The sequence below is a fragment of the Phocoena phocoena genome, chromosome 7 (assembly GCF_963924675.1).
Source record: "Phocoena phocoena chromosome 7, mPhoPho1.1, whole genome shotgun sequence".
NCBI classification, from domain to species: Eukaryota; Metazoa; Chordata; class Mammalia; order Artiodactyla; family Phocoenidae; genus Phocoena; species Phocoena phocoena.
In genome coordinates, this window is record NC_089225.1 from 43,329,793 (window position 1) to 43,352,150 (window position 22,358).

The 22,358-nt window shown below is 35.4% G+C and overlaps 1 protein-coding gene across 1 annotated transcript in view; it reads right to left on the minus strand.

Moving 5' to 3' along the window:
- Nucleotides 1-21,268, minus strand: part of BAZ2B (bromodomain adjacent to zinc finger domain 2B) — a 295,054-nt gene extending 273,786 nt beyond the window's left edge. Inside the window, exon 1 of the mRNA XM_065881229.1 lies at nt 21,066-21,268. The gene's annotated coding sequence lies outside the window, so the exon portion shown is untranslated. The remainder of the gene's footprint in view (nt 1-21,065) is intronic.
- Between the last annotated feature and the right edge of the window lie 1,090 nt (nt 21,269-22,358).

Genomic DNA, 22,358 nt, shown 5'->3' on the forward strand with positions numbered 1-22,358 from the left:
TTTCTCAGGTACCCACGATTCTATTTTTATCAAGCCCCAAATCTTCTAACAACTCTCAACTTTGCATTTTCCTAATCATATCCTAAATATAGACTATATAAAACTTTTTACAATATTTTATACTAACCTATCTTTGAGATTTCCCAGAGTGCCTCAAGAAAGCCAAAAAGTCTTGTTGCTTCACCTTATAAAAACAGAGGTGTTAGAAAGAATTAGGTTTGTTTTATATGTTACTATTCTAAGAGTCACATGGGAAAAATTGTCAAATCAAAAAAGACACCTATCCTTTCCTAGGTTAATTCTGTATAGGTAACATGTTATTAATGTAAATATTTCAGAAATTTTGTGGTGTGAGAAGTCCCTGGAGATGTGTCAATGCCCTCACTGTCCATTATATTTTTACCCTCAGGGGAAATGCTGATCAAAACTTTTATAACATATTTACATACCATACCCCAATACAGAATTTTACTCTCTTCCATTTTCATATTATGAATTAGAGTAACAAATTAACCACAGCCATTAAGTCTCTGTTTTCCACAGAGAGCTTTTGTTTTACTTTGATGTTTTCTTGAAAGCTCTGCCATAAGCTATAAGCGAGAGTTTGTGTCTTCAACAAAAAACGTTCAGAGTTTGTGGAAAGAATTGTGCCAGGTACTTGTAACTGTTAACACTTCAAAGAATAAAATATCGGTAAGGCTTTTTGGTGACATCTCTCGAACAACTTTCAGAACATCTTTGGACCAAGTAAAAATTTCCAGGACTCTTTTTAGTCTAGAAGCAGAAATGTTCATAACAACAGACAGCTAACCCAAGCTCCAGAGAAACAACAACAAAAACTACACACATAGTACTGAATGAACTGACTATAGAAAGTTAATTTGACTGGAATATTGTTGACAATGTTTTAGTGTTCTGTTTTCTTTCTTCTTAAGCTATCTATAATCACAACACTTTAGTAAACTCTGCTTTTGTAAACTAAAATGAAGCTTTAAAAATATTATCTGACTCTTTCTAACCCTTAGAATTCAGAAACTCTTTAGTGAATCACCCTTTCATGGCAGTAGAGATATCTGCACAGATACGGTTAAGAATCTGTCCTCCTTTTTATTAGGATATAATTGGACAAATCTATTAAGCAACCCAAGTTTTGTTACCTAGAGTATCACATTTGAGAACAATGCTCGTTTAAACAGGTATTTGTAAGAAACTAAGGTTGGCTTTACTTAAGGATCCAATGCCTAGAGAGCCCTTGCAGGAAACCTGGCCTGGTCCCTGGCTTATAAGGCTCAGCCTTACATGTGATAAGGAAGATCACTTGCTGGCAGGCTAGGAACCTTAAGAAATTTGAGGGATATTTAAGGATACTTCTGTAGGTGAAATCTGGTAGTGTCCTGGGCTTGCTTTCCTAGCCTGAGGAAAGCAAATAACAGTAGCTTTTAAAATGTCCTAGCTGAGATTCCCTATGGAAAGTTACAGTCAAGTTAATGTTGTAGCCTTAATAGTTGTGCAGTAGTGTATAGGCTCTAGGTTTGCAAAAGCCAACTCAAGGAGGCCTACATGGTTAACTCTTTTTGCACCTGTGAAAATAACCAGCCATACCTTACAATGAGACCAGCTGTTTGGGGATTACTGCTATCACATCACTCCAAAACTCTTGCCAAAACCACTCCTTCTAAACAATTCAAACATAAATACCATACCTCAATATATTTAGGAACCTATGATTATCCGTAACAATGAAGGATATACAAATTAAAATGAAATTATTCCCATTAAGAATACAATGAAAAAAATTCTCAAAGTCCAGCAGCAGTAGTTTAAAATGGTATACCTTTTCTGAGGAGAATTTTTTGGATATGTGAAATGAGCTTTAAAATCTGAATAAGACAGCATCCATTCACATAATCACTGCCAAAAATCCAACAAAAAGGACCAAAATTAGTGAGGGAAATGCCATTATTCAAGAAGCCAGGGAAAATACCAACATTATAAAAAGATTTTTATTTTATACATATATGCTCCAAGAGTACAAGGTGTAGATTTTAGGAAATAAGTGAGAATATTCTGAAATACCCTAAGTCGTAACTTGCAGAATTAAAGTTTAGGGACACGGAAGGCCTATAGGAGAAGTGGGAATCACAGAACTTGGGACCCATGTTCACACAGCAGAAAAACATCATGGGCTACGTTTTGGCCTCATTGTTTTAATTTTCCTCAACCAGTCATTAGGGTTGAAAAGGAGCCATTTTTTTGCAGGTAATGATCAAGTCTGACTAGGCAGACATAAGTAAGCACTGACTCACCATAAAAAACTCATAATCCACAGTATTAGAGTGGCCATTCTCCTCTTCCTGCTGCCCCCTCCCACGGCCCCATTCACAGGTCGGCCAGGATGAAGCAGTAGAACTGCTAAAATCAAAGGCTGACCCTCAAACATAGGATCACAGGTACACCCACAGCACAGATCTCAAGAGATTCAGAGAAAAAGTTCTAGGGGAAAACATATCTGAATTTTATTTTCTGTTGCTCAGGTCACCTTGTTGCTTACCCCAAATATCAAAGGCCATCAATATCTAAACCTCTAGCACAAAATAGAACAACCAAACCAACTTAAACAACACTAAGGTAAATGGAGAAGGTCATCAAGAATTACCAAGCTTCTCATGCATTTACATAAAATTAAACTTCCTTTCTGAATTTTTTATGTCTTAATAAAATAGAAATAAATGGATACTTGCTTAATGTGATTTTCATAAACACATATAACAAACTGAAAGCCGCCAAAAAAGCGCCAAAACTAGTGAGGTAAATGCCATCATTAAAGAAGCCAATAGACAATGATACAGTATTTGAAACATTTCCAAAATCAGGAAAAAATAAGGATGCTCAATGTTAACACTGCTTTGTAGGTACTGACCAACTTTATTCTTTACACAGAAAAATAAAGTTATAAGTACTAGAATCAAAGGCAGCAAAGTTATCTTTATTTGCATAATATAATTATATATCTAGAAAATCCTAGAGAATCAAGTAAAAAATTATTAGAAACAATAAGAGAGTTTTGGGAAAAAAAAGCTGGGAATCCACACCTCACTTCTTTCACTTGAATAGAGTCCATCTATAATAAAATTCAAGAGTAAAGCAAGATTAACCTCGAAGCCATAAACAAAAAGAGTAAAACATTTCTAAGTATTTATATTTCTTCCTATATTGAAAACAGCAATCTTGGAAGAAAAATTCCACCGTAAATATCAGAAGAGGGAAGAAGGAAGGAGAAGAGGAAAGGAAGAGGAGGATAAAAAAAGAAAAAAAAAAAGATAACCTAGCAGTGGTGTGCTGGAGCTTACTCATAATAGCTCACAAGAGCCAACTGTTAAATTTTCAGGAATTTTGTGACCCAGCTGTTAAATATAGTCATTATTAAAAGTTAAATTACATAAACTTACCATTCAATAAATTATATTAAAAATAAGGTAATAAACACTTAAAACTGATCACTCCCTAATTACCTCACTTATTTTATTACATTTTATTATTTCCTATGCTGTTGACATCATTTACGTCTACTTTACCAGTTTGGTGTAAATACTATATAATGGTTGTATGACTGCACATCTCATATCTGTTCAGTGGTATTAAGTTGTTGGATTGAAATAGACCATGTTTGGAGTATTACACCAAAGGAAACAACACACACTACAAATCAGGGCTCCCTCCACCAGACATACAAGCCAGTTGTTAACATTTACCAGAATACCACTGTGTATATGTAAAATATTCATATGCTTTGACACAGCAATTCAATCTCCAGGAATGTATCATAAGGAAATAAATTAGAATATGCAAAAAGCCTTGGGGATGTTTGATGTAATATTATTCCATTATATATTGTAACATATGCTAACCAAAAGCAATTTAAATGTCCCAAACTTAGATAGTTGAATCAATTATGATATGCTGTTTAAAAATATTTAATGACATGAGAAAATGCTCATAATATAATCCAAAAAGAAAATAAAGCGTAAAAAGCAGAATGCAAAACTACATATAACATTGCTATTTTGTAAAATATATATGTATATATTGACATATACATATATACATGCATACATAGAAAAAAGATTGGAAATTAAAACTTTGTTTTATTAAAAAACAGCAAAAAGCCATTTCTGGTTGAAGAATTTCTGATATTTGGAACCTGAACTCTCTGAAATTTCTTTCCACCAAAGCTGCAATCCCACTGGTGTATACATCCACAGATTTTCCAATTCCCTCTAATTACAGAAGTACTCCTCCTCCTAGTTAATGTCAATCAGTCTAACATGGGTCTGGAACCTGTTTCTTCTCATTTCTCAAAGAATTTCTGAATCATATTCCCTGCCGCTATATCTTTATTTTCATCATTAAGAAAGTCATCTTCAAGCCCACATTTCCTTCCTGAACACTTCCCAATCTATTTTTCTTTTCCTTTACAAGAAAGAAAGAAAACCTATCTAAACTCCATGTTTCTATTTCTTCACCTTTAGTCCAAACCATTCCACTGAAACTATTATTGCCAAGGTCACCAGTGTTCTTATTGCTTAATCCAATGGGTTTTTTTGGTTCTTTCTTAGCTGATATCACAAAAGTATTTCACTCCATGCCCACTCCCCTCATTTACACCTTTTAGAGGGGAGGTTCATCACACTAACTTGCTGTTTCATTTATGAACACTTTCGTTTCACTAAATAAACTGCAACATAAAATAAATTTAAAAAGCAAATAATAGAATTTTGGATATTTGAAAGTTTTATGTTAATACTTTTCTGTGTTTTTCAAAACTGGGAGTATTTTTTAGTAAAAAATATACTTTTAATTTTAAGAAAAGTCATGTTGTACTTCTGAAACTAATATAATGTTATATGTCAATCATACCTCGATTATTTTTTTAGAGTGCTCTTTTTTTTTAAAAAAAAATTTATTTATTTGGCTGTGCCAGGTCTTAGTTGCAGCACACTGGATCTTCTTTTGCCACGTGCAGGATCTTCCTTGCAGCATGCAGGATCTTTTAGTTGCGGCATGCAGGATCTTTAGCTGTGGCATGAGAACCCTTAGTTGTGGCATGTGGGATCTAGTTCCCTGACCAGGGATCAAACCCAGGCCCCCTTCACTGGGAGCACAAAATCTTAGCCACTGGACCACCAAGGAAGCCCCTATACCTCAATTTTTTTTAAAGTTAGAAAATAAACAATAAAATGAATATAAAAAAAGAAAAATCAAAGGGCAATGAACATGATTAATTGTAAGAAGAAATAACCGGCAAGCTGTAGAGCTGCATTTACAATTTATTTTTATCATAAACAAGCAAACAGCTCAAATATAATATTAGAATTTATTTTTTAAAGGTCCAAATTATATTCTCAAATAGTTTTAATTCAGGTATCTAATAAGAAATAGAATTATTTACCAGGATAACAACCTTACCTGATCAATGAAAATTTATTTTTAATATGTTCAGAACTATCTAATAAAATTAATATTTTTTAGAAAGAGTCCTTTTACAAGAGGTAGAAAAAAATAATAAAAAATTGACAATGCTTTAAAAAGCTGACCTTTAGTTATCTAGTTTGACATTCCTTATAGCAGAGATTTTGAGGAAATGTAGTATAGATAATAAGTACTGATGGGAAGTTGGGCCTTAATATGGGCATTAAAAGACAGTTTTCCTAGCAAAAAGAAATGGGGAAGACTTAAATGCCAAAAATAAAATACAGAACAAACTAGTGGTTACCAGTAGAGAGAGGGGGTCAGGCAAGATAGGGGTATCAGATTAAGAGATACAAACTACTATGTATAAAATAAATAAACAACAAGGATATATTGTACAGCACAGGGAAATATAGCTATTATTTTGTAATAGCTTTAGATGGATTATTATCTATACAAATATCGAATCACTATGTTGTACATCTGAAACTAATATAGTATTGTAAATCAACAATAGTTCAATAAAAAAAAAATTTTTTTTTATCCTGAGGAAAAAGAACAAAGTTGGAAGCATAACCATTCCAGACTTCAGACAATACTACAAAGCTACACTAATCAGAACAGTGTGGTATTAGCACAAAAACAGACATATGGATCAGTGGAACAGAACAGAGAGTCCAGAAATAAACCCATACACCTACAGTCAATTAATCTAAGACAAAGGAGGCAAGAATATACAATGGGGAAAAAGACAGTCTCTTCAGCAAGTGGTGTTGTGAAAGCTAGACAGCTCCATGTAAATCAATGAAATTAGAACACTTCTTCACACCCTCATACCATATACAAAAATCAACTCAAAATGGTTTAAAGACCTAAATGTAAGACACCATAGAACTCCTAGAAGAGAACATAGGCAAAACATTCTCTGACATAAACTGTAGCAATGTCAGTGCTGATTCTGACTGATTCTTAGGTCAGTCTCCCAAGGCAATACAAATAAAAGCAAAAATAAACAAATGGGACCTAACCGAACTTAAAAGCTTTTGCACAAAAAAGGAAACCATAAACAAAACAAAAAGACACCCTACAGATTGGGAGAAAATATTCACAAACCATGCCACCAACAAGGGCTTAATTTCCAAAAGTCTGTACAAACAGCTCATACAACTCAAGATCAAACACACAAACAACCCAATCAAAATATGGGCAGAAGACCTAAATAGACATTTCTCCAAAGAAGACATACAGATGGTCAAGAGGCACATGAAAAGATGCTCAACATCACTAATTATTAGAGAAATGCAAATCAAAACTACAATGAGGTATCATCACTGCACACTGGTCAGAATGGCCATCATCAAAAAGCCTACAAATAATAAATGCTGGAGGTGGTATAGAGAAAAGGGAACCCTCCTACACTGTTGGTTGGAATGTAAATTGGTACAGCCACTGTGGAAAACAGTCTGGAGGTTCCTTAAAAAACTAAAAATAGAGTTACCATAGGATCCAGCAACCCCACTCCTGGGCATATAGCTGGAAAAGATGAAAACTCTTAATTCGAAAAGATACATGCATTTCAATATTCACAGCAGCACTATTTGCAATAGCCAAGATGTGGAAGCAACCCAAGTGCTCATTAACAGACTATTGGTTTAAGAAGATGTAGTTTGTATATAGAATGGAATATTACTCAGCCATAAAAAAGAAAATATTGCCATTTGCAGCAACATGGGTGGACCTAGAGAATATCATATTAAGTGAAGTAAGTCAGAGAAAGACAAATATGATATGAAACCACTTATATGTGGAATCTTAAAAATAATACAAATGAATCTATATGTAAAACAGAAATAGGTTCACAGACATAGAAAACAAACTATGGTTACCGAAGAGGAAAGGGAGTCAGGGGAGGGATAAATTAGAAGTATGGGAATAACAGATACAAACTACTATATATAAAATAGATAAGCAACAAAGATTTACTGTATGGCCCAGGGAACTATATTCAATATCTTCTAATAACCTATAATGGAAAATAATCTGAAAAAATATATATATATGTAACTGAATCACTGTGCTGTACACCTGAAACTAACAAAATGCTATACATGAACTATACTTCAATTTAAAAAGAAAACTCTGCTTCTCTTCAATCTAAAGATTTATACCTTCATTGAGAAAAATTAGTCCTCCAAAATTTATTTTTTTTAATAAATAAATAAGATAAAAATATGAGAAGTGACTATAAAAGTTCTGCCAAGGGGGCTTCTCTGGTGGCACAGTGGTTGAGAGTCTGCCTGCCGATGCAGGGGACACGGGTTCGTGTCCCGGTCCGGGAAGATCCCGCATGCCGTGGGGCGGCTGGGCCAGTGAGCCATGGCCGCTGAGCCTGCGCGTCCGGAGCCTTTGCTCCGCAACGGGAGAGGCCACAACAGAGAGAGGTCCGCGTACCGGAAAAAAAAAAGGAAATAAAATGTTTTTTAAAATCTAAAGAACTGACAATTTAATATTTCACATTTCTGTAAATTAAAACATTATTATAAAGCCAAATAATTATAGTAAATATAATTAAAACATACCATTAATATGTAGAAGAATTTATAAATAGTTTATCATAAACATACTAAGATCTCAGTGCAAAAACAGGTAAATGTCAAAGACTAACTACAAAAGAGAAATACAACAGATTAAGACACTGAAAAATGGTCACTAATTATTCACAGAAATGCAGATTAAATAAGATACATTTTTGAGAGTTCCCTGGTGGTCCAGTGGTTATGACTCCGCGCTTTCACTGCAGAGGGTCTGGGTTCAATCCCTGGTCTGGGAACTAAGATTCTGCAAGCCGTGTGGCATGGCCAAAAAAATAAAATAAAATAAAAAATAAGGCACAGTTTTTTGCAACGCAATTGGCAAGGGCTAAAAATAATGAATATACCCAATCCAATGAAAGTGGGGTAAATAGGTAAAGTTATGTATTGCTACTGAGATATAAAATCATACAATCCTTGCAAAAGCCAAATTCACAATACATAGATTAAGAGTTTTAAAATATTCCTAGCACTTGACCCAGCAATTGCATTTCTGGGAATTCATGTTATGAAATAACGTCAAACAACAACAAATAAAAGCATTATGAATAAAAAATGTTCATTGAAGCATTATTTATAAAGGTAGGAAGGAAGGAATCTATTTGCACAACAATGTATTCCACCATTAGCACTCAACTGGGGCACAAAGGGAAGAATGTGATAATCTTGTGGGGAGGTAGACAGTTGGGAAGATTTCACAAAAGTAACTCTTCAGAAGGATATTAGAAAATAAGCAGATTCTATCAAGCAAGAAGAAAGAAAATAATCATTGCATATAGGGAAGATCATATGCAAAATCATGGAGTCATGAAAGTCTACACTCAGGGATCCATAACATACGGTATGTTGCCTCCTATCTCCCAGTGGCTTTCAGAAAGTGATGTCTGGCAGTGGTATAAATACATACAGAGCTATAAACATAAATATTAGGCTAACTGGATGTGATTATTCATCTATACATAATGTGACATACCAGGAGGGAAGTAGAGGGGTTTTAAAAAGCAGATGAGAGTTTGTCTTAAGCTAAACTCATCATGAGATTGTATGATGTATTAGAAAAAATATCTAACCACTGGTGAGCGGTAAGCCACAGTCAATCTCTCTAGTTTTCACTTTCATCGTCTGAAAAGGAGGAAATAAGTGTTCAACTACATCAAATTACTGTTATGGTCATAAGAAATTAATTTAAATGTAAGGTAATACAATCTCCTACCTCCCCCAACTAGCCCAACCCCATTCCTTTAAATTATGTACCTCATATCAATCCTTCTGCCCATTCACATTGCTATTAGTCTAGTCATTATCACCTAACATTGGAATTTCTGTAATAAATTACTGATCTTTCTTTTAACAGCCTCTTCTTTCTATAGAGTTAACAGATTTCTTCCAATACAGTTAACAGATTTCTTCCAAATCTATCTTTCTAAAACAACGTTTTAATCATGTCACACCTCTGCTTGAAAATCTATTAGCTAACCCAACCCCCTTTCTAACTTTATCTCCCATGATTTTCAAACAAATTTTAGCTAGGTAGGTTTCCCTCCAGCCTCTCCTTTGTTCAGGTTGCTGTTCTAAGCTAAAATATCTACTACTTTCTTCAAAGCCCAACTGAAAAAAAAAAAAAAAAAGCCCAACTGAAGTTTCACCATCTCCCTGAACCCTTTTAAATCCAAAGCAATTTTTTTTAACATTTTGGGGACAGGAATACTTAAGCATATAAACTATCTCAAACCATGCAACCTTCATATACAGTAGAAACTCCTCTTACTGGTGGATTGGGGAGTGTGGTAGGTTCTATTCAGTAGGTTGTATTAAAATATAATAAAAAATATCACCTTAAATCAACCATACTCCAATATTATTACAATTTTAAATATATGTCATTGACATGGACCACACTGGAGACAGATTATACTGTTCCTCATAAGTCCAACACAGCCAGTTTTACCACCAACAATAAAGCAGATGCAATTTATGTAACTGAGCTCAGGATACCCATAGCTAGCCTGCATTTAGAAGCTATGATGATATACAAAAAACATTTATATTAAGACATAAGAGCCACATTTACTGCAAGATGCCCCACTGTGAGAGTTACTCAGGAACAGAGAGCACCGGACATGTATCCCACTTGGAGCATAAGTTCACTAAGTCAATGATGGCTATTGAAATTGTTTTTCGGGACTTCCCTGGTGGCGCAGTGGTTAAGAATCCGCCTGCCAATGCAGGGAACACGGGTTCAATCCCTGGTCCGGGAAGAGCCCACATGCCACAGAGCAACTAAGCCCCAGCACCACAACTACTGAAGCCCGCACGCCTAGAGCCGGTGCTCCACAAGAGAAGCCACCGCAATGAAAAGCCTGCACACCGCAACTGAAGAGTAGCCCCTGCTCACCACAACTAGAGAAAGCCTGCGCACAGCAATGAAGACCCAATGCAGCCAAACATTAATTAATTAATTTTAAAAAGAATTGTTTTTCCTTTCCTACCCCAAACTTTTTTCCTGACATAAATAATTGAATTTCTAATACAAAAATCACAAAAGATGAGACTTTCTGTACATCCTTTCTATGTAAATTATTAACTCCTTGAGCATATTATAGACGATGCATTTTATTTCTGGGCACCTTGAATTGTTTCTAGTTATTAAAAAATAGATGCTGACCCGTTTCTCGTTCGCAATTTAACTAACAACTTAACTAATCACTGCTGCCTAATACAGAACTATTAGCATATCACAACAGTACTAAACATGAGGAACTAGTTAAGTGATTGTTTCCATGGGTGGCTACAGGATTATTTTTTGCTCACTTGTGAAGCGCTAGGATTACAAATACAGAAAAAAGCATTCATTTTTACCCAGGCCCATATACTTAATTTAGTTGTATCTCTGGACTTCAGCTGCAACATATCAGATGCTCCCTCCTAAGAATAAAATATTTGCAATAAATTGCCAAAAATGACCTATTTCACAAACGGTGTTTCACATTAAAATGAAAAAGGTCAAATTCAAGGTACTATGTCATAGAACAACACTTCATGTAAAACAAAAACAGGGAAATTCGGGTCTCATTCTCTTTAGCTCTTCCCCTCCCCCCCCCCAGCATGCCTTGCTCCTCCCCTCCCATTTCACACTTAGTACAAAAGCATTTACATATTCTTTAAACCAATTCTTCTCTTTTATGAGTTTTGGCAAGTACATCTCCTTCTGGAGAGGGAAGGGGAAAGAGCTTTTACCTAACTGGCCAAAGTTATTACATGTTCTCTTCCTGGACAAACTATCTTACTGTTTACACAGCCCTTCCCTAACCCGTCAACTTCCTACTTCAAAATCCCAAGGTATGATTATAGATAAGAGTTATTTTCTCAACAACTGCTAAAAATATTAATAAGAACGCACAGGAATTTTAATGCTAAGGTACTTAGACCAGAATGAAGAAAATCTTGATACTTTCCAAGAGGACTCAATTACGTAACAGTGCTACACTCCTCTTGACTCCATTTAAAAGCCTTCTTTAAAACTGTCTCCTCTTTTTGTTGTTGTTACTGCCTACCCTCAACATTTCCTTTAGCTCTGCAGTACCCTTCTTTTAAAATAGATTTGACCCACAATCTCTGTTACTGTTGCCTTGCAGACCCTATTTCTTTCATTATGCTACACTAATAACTCATAAAAGGAGAAATACATTATCCTGTGACTTACAGGCTGCTCCCTAATTTTTTCAGATGCACAAGATAGGCTTTGCTCCTTCTTACATCACCGTAACGTTTTTTTTGTTAACAATGACCCTTTTCCCAAGGAAGTCCAGAAGTTACGTTTCAACAACCATGTCATCATGGAAACCAGAAAAGATAATAAGTATGGCTTCTCTCTAAACTCAGATACTAGATAGCCTTCTATTTCCACTCATTTTCACATTTCATTTATTCAAAACTCATCATCATCAAGATTAAGAAATGATTACATAAAAGTTTTAAGGTTTTCTTCTAACACATCCCTTCAGGTAAATGTTCATCACAATATTGCAAATAAGGAAAATGAATAAGCTTCATTATCTTAGTACAGCAACAATGAAGTATGGAAAAGTCTAATCAATGAAAATTATGACACTTTCTTGTACATTTGTCTTTGAATTTTTTTTAATCTTTCCTTTTCATATTTTCTATTCTTTGTGGAATTTCTATTATAAGTGAAATTCAGTACTGATGTAATTTAAAGTAAGGGCTTATACATTCGGTTGCTTTTTGTCCTTATGGATATTCCCATTATTGACAGTGCAGCCAGTATGTCTGTCTGTCTTCATTCATCCAAAGGAACTAAAAGAAGGAAAAGTGTTTGAGTCAGAAGACATCAAACCCCCTTGGAAAGCTAGTTCGTCCATCATCAAATCTAAAAAAAGGGAAACAGAGGTGATGTCCTCTCTGCTCAGTGTTCTTAGTAGGTATGACAGTGCATTAGGTTTCAAGAAAAAACATTTATAGAAGCATAGGAATATAATGAGGGAGAAGAAAGTGGTTCTGGTTAATCTTACGTTAAGCACAATATTAGAATAACTCTGCCCAGAAAGGGCAGTTTTGTCAGTTATAACCTGGCTTCCACAAACAACAATCCTATCATTGAAATGGATGATTTGAAACTGATCAACCCACCTTCTCCAGAGAAAGCCAAGCAGCAGACTTTTAAAACAATGGAGGAAAAGTAGGACCCCATAACATTTTCTCTTCCTTCTGGGGTGACCTCAAAAAGGCTGCATAACCACTCCAGATGCCCAGTAGATCTAGCCTGAATTAATTTGTTCTAGAGGGGGCTCAGGCTGTCCTATTTTAGTTGCATTCTTTCTTGCAGATCTCTGAATATTCAGTTTATTCACTCTTCTTGGTCTAATTCAAAGCTGCCTAAACCAAAGAGCCTTTTCTAATGATTCCGAACAAAAGTCATCTCTCGCCTACTCTGAGCTTTCACAAACTTTTTTCCACGAGTATGCCTGAAGACAGCATTCAGTACAAACTTGATGAATGCAGGTAGCTGCCCTCCTTTTCCCCTATTATTAGTGCTAGAACAATAAAAGTGCATCAAATACCTGTGGTTCTCCCGTAGTTGTGGTTATTGAGTCAATTCAGTTTTCAAGTACTGGCTAAATTTTCTACTGTTTTGGTTGGGTTACTAATATTTTAAAAATTGAATCCATTAACTCACTTTTCTTTTTATCTAAATATAATTATCTGTTATAATGAGAACCAGAAAAGGTAGACAAATAAAATCCTAAACCTTCATTTTGGTGAAAATCTAAGGACTTCTCTCCATCTGATCTACCAAGAAGTGGGGGAGGAAGCAAAACTAGACTCATTTGAAATTTACTTCCTTTTATTTCCTCAGCTTATTCTGTGTTAAGATGTAAAGAGCAGGGAAATAACTGAAAGGCCAATCGTCAAAAGGGAGAGAAAAAAACGGCATAGAATAATTCACAAAATGACTAATGCAACCTCCAATAATGGCAAATTAACTATATATATATATATATATGTTATTGCAAAACTAAAACATTGTCCTTTAATAACCTTTGAATTTATTATTTTAAAAAAAGTACAGCCTACTGTCAGCTAGATTAAATTTGGCCATATATTCTGTGATATTATCAACATATCCAGCCATTTGTGAAGCCAAGAAACAGTAAAATGCACTCTTAGAACTGGTACTCAACCTTGAAGTGCTGAAAGCTACTTCATCATCTAGTGTAGGGACAAACACATGCATGCACATGTGAACCTAACACTATGCTGTGTGGAAAGCTTGATATAATCACCACACCACTGTAAATCACTCAGGCATCCACTTACTTTAACATACACAAATCAAGGCAGAGCTCCCTGTGATTCCTACCAGAATATCTGAAATCACATTTAACATTTTCTCCTCCTACTCTTCTCACTTGGGATAAGTGATTTTCTTTTCAATGTGAAAACTTGAGATGTAGTGGTTTTCTCCTCTTTTCAGTCACTACTAGGCAGCACAACATGCAGGACACTATTATAGCTGGACTAGCTTACACATGTCATTTCAATACTGTAACCGTATAGCTGTGCTTTATATTCCAGAAGTGATCCAAAAAGCAGAAGAGACTCCTCATTAGATTCCTTCTAAAAATTCTGAATAGCTTTATAGTTTTAGGATTAGCATTATTCTAATCCAATTGTAATGTCTTGTTGATTTTCCTTTCTATCTTGCCTTATATCACTCAAAATTAAAAGTACTGTCATTTTACTACATATTAGATGAAACTGTTTTACACGCTAATTAATCACAATTTATTGTTTGTGCTGTTTCTTAAAACTATACATAACTAGTAAAATATAATTAACAATATTTTCATATCAAAGATAATTTGATTATTCATCTATGGACAAAATCATAAAACATATTTTCCAAAAATTACAATGGTTGTACAATCTAGGTTGGTTTGTTTTGGGCCAAGATGAGACACATAATGAGTAATACATTATTGACCTTTTACATTTGGTTCCTTCAAAGCGTCTTCATTTTATTCAGCATTTAGTTTAAATATTTAAAATTGAAGCTGTTCTATGTTGCAAACACAGCTAAAATGAAGAGCTTCTGTAGCAGCAGTGACCAGATTTTAAATGCAGGTAGATCAATAAAAAAAAAAAAAAAATCCACCAAGCACAGGCTCCATGTGTGAGTGGAATGGTTTATAATAGCTTGCAAATGACTATGTGCTTGCTGTAACCAGCTGTTCTTAAATTATGAATATGCAACCAATTCATGTTAAAGCCAAATCCCAGCACTATTTCTACAGAGAAATCCCAGTAGTTTTGCTTGTTCTACATGTTAGCTCTGTTAAGGATACAAATAGCAGTAAGCTTCTGAACAAATAGGACCAAACTATTGGCATTTCATGCACTGGGTCCATTATCACAGCAGGGGATGTCAATCATTGGTACATTCCTATAACAGCTCAGGCAATATAACAATGATCTCCTATGAAAAAAAATCAAAATCTCTGCAGCAAACTCAAAGTCCTTCTGACAACCTAGTGCTTTCTTACTTCGGCCAATCAGACTGTCAGACCTGACCTACTAGAAGACTTGCATCAAGCTTGAAACATTTAAAAACATCAATCATAAAAACAAAGACAGGACACTGAATTATACAGTATTAACCTCCAGGGTTTGCATACAAAGACCTTAGATTTATTTATGTCCCAGCGAGTTAAGAGCTTCAGGACACTGTTCTTTACACCAAACTGACTGCCAATTTGATGAACCTCTCTGCCCTCAGCAGGAGTGCACTGTCTTTGATTAATGAGTGCATGCTTGTGGAAAAGTGTTAAGAGGAGAAAACAGAGGAAAAACACACAATTATGTCTACACATAGCTGAAGTACAATAATTATCTTCAAACAAAATGCTCCTTTTTCCTTACACACACATGCATACGTGTGCACACATAAAGTTAGTAAAGGTTCTGATCTATGTATTACCTTCATTATTACTGTTATCACTAACATTTAATTTTTATTTGAAAGGCATTAAAAAAACCAAAGTACAAGCCAAATGTCATAAATTATAAAAACAACTTTTCAAAGCATTAATTTATTTTTAAAAACACCTTATCTTACATAGTAAATTCTAAATATGTGGGATAAAAACTGTACTTACTTTCACCTCATATTCTTATAAGAGCTATTCATTTAAAAAACTCAATGTTTAACTTAAAATATCAGGTCTCTTAGATATTTTACATCTCAAACTATGTTATGACTTGCCACAAATCACAAAGCATTCAAAACACATTTGAAAGTCATGTAAATTCGTTTTAGTTTAAGCTCCATATGTAATTGTAAATCAATCAAATATATTTATTGCTCATAATTCCAAAGTTAATAGAGTCAACAGAAAAACTTATGAATGAAAGTTTAAACTTTTTATGGCTCTTCTGTTTAGAACTGCTTTCCTTTAAGAAACCCAATGTGGAAAAACTCCTACTTAAATTACGGGATGCTTATTTGCACTACAATTAAAATTATGTCATCTCTAAAACTGAGCTAAGCATTGAGATTCCTTTAAAAAAAGCTTACATTTAATATACAACTCAATTTACCATTTAGTTTATATGAATATCTGACATGACACAAATATTTTATGAGTAAATATATTTCTCAAAAATTGAATCATAGGCTAAGGTAACAGCATAATTTTAAGAAACTGCATGGTGATTATATTAAAAGGTTATATAAAAGCATTATTACCCAAATATAAATTTTACCTTTAGTCTCAGTAATGTATGATCTATTTAAAAGAAAAGCATGTTCAGAAAACTTATTATTTCAGGAAATCATAATTCTGAAATCACTCAGCAGTGTATTACAAGTGTTTAAATTTGTTTATATTGTATAAGAAGTCCTTTTAATGGGATTTACCTCAGCAAATTATCTATTCTAATTATCAATTTCATTTTAAGAATTTCTTTTAAAAGCAAACGTTTAAGTATGTTATAAATGTCAAGCTCTTTGAAAAATTGTTAGTGTACTTAAAGATTTTAAAATTAAAAATCAATAAATATTACAACTAGAAAATATCTCTTAACAGTGATAAGCTACGTTTTATCCTTAAACTTATCACCCTTACGTTTTTTTACACAAATTTTTTTAAATGTGCTTTTTTCTGTTGAGATTATCACTCTTAATTCTCCTTTCCGATCTCCTCTCCCACCAAAAAAAAAGCAAGTAATTAGGAAAAGTAGAAAACACTTCGGCATCAATGGTGATCTGACACCATTTTAGTACCACAGTATGATAGTTGAAACTACCAATAAAAGTTACTAGTACAATAAAAATATAATTTCAAATTTTGAAATCATTTAATGACTACTAGTCAATTATTCAGTGATATTTTACCTCCTTATAAAGAAAAGTAAACCCCAAATTGCCCTTTTCCTCAATAATTCTTTTCTCCTCTGATTATCTTCTGCAACAAAAGTTTAAAGAAATGTTTATTCAAACAAGTCAACATTTATTAAATAAAGCACAGTATTTTTAAAACCTTATGATATAAAATATTTAATTAAATACAAGCAAAAACCTCTTAAAATACCTCGCTAGGTAACTGAATTAATCCCTCAGAATATCAAGTTTATTAAAAATCATTAAACCTTGATGATGTAATTTCATCTAGGGGTCAAAATCCCCACATTACTTTGTGCTAAATCATACCTTCTTTTGGTGCTTCTAGCTAGGACTAGGTCAAAAACCCAAAAACTACAACTTAAAAGCTTTCTTTGAGAAACCTTTAAACCTAAAAGTAATCAAGTTCTAATGCATACTTTCACTAATTCAAGGAGATAAGACAAAAAACTGAACTATCATGCAACTGTGATATCCTACATCTTGTATAGTAACACAAAAGTAGCAACAAAGACATTAACAATTGCAGTTCGAGCTGGGAGTGACTGTTCTGTTTCAATTCAATGACACCACTAATGGCTTCTTAGCAGCTCCATGAAATCAACCAGCTGTCAAGTTGATGCATCAGAAGGAACAGTTATGCACTCCCATAAGAAAAAGCAACACATCAGGATGTTTGGCAAAACATCTGCTCCTTTACACTGCAGTTCTATAATAAACATGCAAACAAAGAAATGGGAGAAAGGGCAACAGAATTAAAATTCCAAGGTTTCCATTACAGTCTCATATGCATTTTAAATAAATGGCTTATAAAAATAAAAACAAATTTCTGCCAAATTGAATACTTTTATTTTAAATCTTTTGAAAATGCAAAATATAATTACTCAGATTCTTCTAGAAAGGCAAAACCTACACACAAATCTTTCCATTTTTAAAACTGAGAGTAAACTATAGTTACCAAGTAAAACCTTATTATTGTTATGCACAAACTCAAAAATTAATACTAAAATATACCCTTCTTTCATTTAATATGTATTTAGTAACTTATGCCAACAGTATTCTATTAAATGCATTTCCAAGACTGCAGAGTCTAAAAATATTTTTCAGTAGTGTTTGAGAGTAAATGCTGCTACACAGTTCAGCCCTAGTTTAACATATAATAACAGTAAATATACTATTCTCTGTATTTCAAAATATATATTTACTCCTACTTCTCTCCAAACCATTATATGAGTACAACAATATTAAGTTCTTATAAATAACTTCCTGTTTTAAAGCATACAATTTGATTTTCCAAAAAAAAGAAAAACTCTTGTCATCACAGGCTTAAAATAATTTTATATTCAACAATTCGTTTCAAACATTTGTAAAATCTTACTTTTTTCTATCTGAAACTTACAAGGACCTCAATGTGTCTAAGTTATTGATTATGCAGCACAGTGACAATATGTACAGTGTTTACAATAGGTGTGAGACATCAAATGTACTTAACTAACATTTTCTTAAACTGCTTATCCTCTGTTGCTTGCCATTTATAATCTGCCAAATCTTCTAGTCCTTTGTTGCATGTATAATTTAGAACCATCTGTTCTATGTGCTTTTAACTATTTAAACATTTTTCACCTACCTACAATTCACATAAATGGAAGGCTCAATTCAGTCAAGCTTTCTATAGTGTTTTACATAAAGCAAATTCCTAAATAAATAGCATAGCAGAAACACCAAATATGACTGCTACAGAGATAAAAGCATACCACATACAACATAAGTTTTTATGTGTTAGACAAACCTTTTCAATGTACTCAGAAATGTTTCTATTAGCTTTTTTTGAGTTAACTGTAGTCAATGTTTTTCCTCAACCCAGAAGACAAAGAGAATGCAAATTAAATAGACAATTTCATGTCCTTGTTAGAAGTAAATATGCTGACTGAAAATGACTACAGCAGACAGAATTCCACTTTCCCATTCAATTTACAGTGCCTCTTATTTATATACCAGTCAGTGTATCATTAAGTTTGATCATGTGACCAACCGAACTTTAGTGAGGTGAAAAACTATTTTAGACAACCAAATTAAAATGCCAGTTTTACTGTTTATCTTTTCATAATGGTTGACAAAGGGCATATAACTTGAGATTATAGAATACGTTTTAAAATCTATTCTGCCTTTTAAATACTAACTACATTTTCACCAATAGTTTTACTTAATACTGCTACTAAATTTTTCAAGTATCCAGTATCTCCAGGTATTTTCAATAGTTGTACCTTTTCAAATGTAAAGGCATATGTAAAATATATGTTAATTACAAAAGGGGATCTAAGTCATCTAAAATAAGTATACGTAAATATTAACCAAGCTGATTAAAGACAAATCCACATAAGAGAGTGGAGTAAATAAGAAAGGAAACATGTTAATTAAAAATAACATTCAAATCCTTTAAAGAAACATGCAGACAAAAGCTAAGTGAGTACCAAAGGACACTATAAAAGTTACCACCATTTTTTTGCACATAATTTTCCACCTGTTACCAAAACATAAAATGTGCAGAAACTGAGGGCTCACTTTGAGAGAACACAAAAATAAGCAGCACAGCTTATCGTCAGCCTGTTAAGTTACATGGTCCTTTACATGGTCGCTTAAAACAGGAAAAAAATTAAGCGAAAAATTTACTCCTGGGAAAATTTCTCCATAAAGTTTACATGACGTCACTGGACCCCCTGAACATTCCCTAAACTTTGTCTTACCCAGACACACTTTTCGACTTTCTAAGGCTTCTTTCCATTCCTTAAAAAATAAGAAAATAAAAAAGAGGGACTTGGGAATAAAAATTGCCCAAGATGGCGAAACGCTTGTTGTTTAGAGGGCAGAGGGAAAAAATGGAGGATATTGTAATATACACAAAGGGATAAATTTCAACAACTCGGCCAAGGACTGCAGCTGCTTCTCTCTTTATAAGGAAGCAACACACAAAAGATAAATACAGAGGGAGAGAAAAGAAGGGAAAATCTCCCAAACAGCAGGGCCAGCTCTCTCCGAACACTTCCTTCCTTTCCCAAGTCCCAATTCTAGGGTTCGTGGAACTACTTTAAGAGGAGAGGAGCCGCGAAAGGGAAGGGGGGAGGGGGAGCAACAAGAACACTAGAAGACCGAAGAAGAGTTGAGAGCAGGGGGCAGCTCCCGGGGAAGAACTGCTGGGAGACAGACATTACTGTCGGAAAAGCTATGCTCCTCTAATCCTCTGCGTACTGAAACAGACCTTCACAGGTATCCAGATCTTTTCCCAGTCCCACCTGCCCCCCTCCCCCCCCCAGCTCACTTTCTGTAAACTCCTGAGCTCCAAGCTACTACAGGAGAGAGAGCAAAAGAGGCCCGAATCGGGGGTGGGGTGGCAGGCGCAGCTAAGCAGTCCTACAGGGAAGAGGGGGCGGAGGCAAAAAAGGGCAGCAGTAGGCGGACGGGGGGGGGGGGGTATCTTGAAACTACCCCGGCGGGGATGGGGGGAGCAGCGGCTATTCCCCGGTAGGAACGGCGATCGCAACAGTGCCAGAGGTTGTTTTTTTTGAGAAGCCAAACTGTTGGCGGCGACCTGAGCGCTGGAAGCCGAAGAGAGGAAGGACACGCGAAGCCCGGGCGGCCGAGCAGGGCGGCCGGCACAAAGGAGGCAGACTCGCCACGGCAGCGTCTGCCCGCGCCGGCGGAGGCACGGCCCGCGGCCCTGCTAGACCGAAGTCCCGCACCGGGAGCTAGGAATAAAGTTTACATTCTCCTGAGACCGCACGCCCCCTCCCACCCAGAACCGCGCATCTCCGCGTCCTCCTCCCCCAAACTGCACTCGGGACCCCGAGCACCACCCCAGCCTTCCAGCCAGCACAACAAAGAGACAGACCGACCGGCGAGGGTAAACAGCCGCGGCAGGGCGAGCAGGGCGAGCAGGGCGGGCAGGGCGAGCGCCTCGAGATAAGCAACTCTGGAGTCTAACCCGCTCTCTGGAGCGTAGTTTCTCCTTTTCGGTTTCAACCGGCTTTACGATATTTGGAATTTTCACCGTCACCCGCACCCCTCACACCCGAGGATTTTAAACTCACCTTTACTTTCGAACTGAGAGTTGCGGTGGATGGGATTTTTGCCTTCCCCAGATGGTTGAAGGTTACGATTTTTGTTTTTGGAAACCCCACCACCTCCTTATTTCTATTATTATTTTTGCAAGAAAAGTATAAAGAGAGTTGGAGTGGAGGTGAGATTTGTGATCGGGAAAGCCCTGGACGCCCTCCTTCTCCGTCTTCCGCCTCTCTCTCTCTGATTAGTTCCTATCCAGCAGCAGATTGAAGCAGGAGATGATTCTTCTCAAGGTTTGTTCAGCAGCTTCACTTCTAGGCGAAGGCTTCATGAACCAAGTGACGTCAACCAACGAGGCTTCTCTCTCTCTCCTCTCTCTAACAATGAAAGTTGCTGTTAACAAGGGAAAAAAGAGAATTGTTTATACCATTTCAGTTCCAATAATAAATGACCTATCAGCTCCTAAAGTAGCCAAGGGAGGGAGGGGGTTGCTTCTTCCTCCCAAGAATCCTGTAGCTTTGAGTTTGCACCGATCCTTGTCCCAGGAAAAAGTTAAGAAACTCAAATGTTTTGTTTTGCCGTTAAAAGTAGAGAAGACAGAAAATAGGATTGAACACGTAATTTTAAAAAAAAGTACACTGGCGAATAGGGAGCATATATTAACCATTTCTACCTAAACTTTTTTGTCTGTAAACTCAGAATTTGGTTAAACTCTAAAAGCCAACTAATGTAATATGCCAAAAATTCGTGGATGTTTGGAACTCAAAATAAAATAAAAAGCAGGATGCAAAATGGTCCCGGGGTAAAACGTTACTGCCCTGACACCGGCAAGTTAAGCTGCTGTAATGTTTATGGATTGAGTTAAAATTTAAATAAAACGTTAAAATAGTAAATCATTTTAAAGTTATAAGTTAGAACTGTAAAAGGTAACCTCAGTAGTTTTTCCCCCCCAGCTTCTGAGAGGGCAAAAGAAAAAGGGGGGAGGATAGCTAATTGTACGAATTAGAACACTTAAAAAATGAAGTGAAAACTGGGTAGCCCATTGCTCCATCTTTAAATTACACACAAGGTGTGCTATTTGTCTATCCCCAGAATTTCTTCCAACTTCCTATTTTTTACCCTTCCATTTTCTCCCACCAATTTCAGCATCCTAAAACGAAAAAAGTTAAAGGTGAAGTCCACCCAATTCCCTGCTACGGCACACCACCCTGTAGCTTCCTAAAAATGATTCTTTTAAAAAGGTCTTAACCGTGGTAACGCTTTATTACCCAAGAAGATAAATAATTAAAAATTTTTTTCATTGAGGTAGTGTTTTTCCCCTG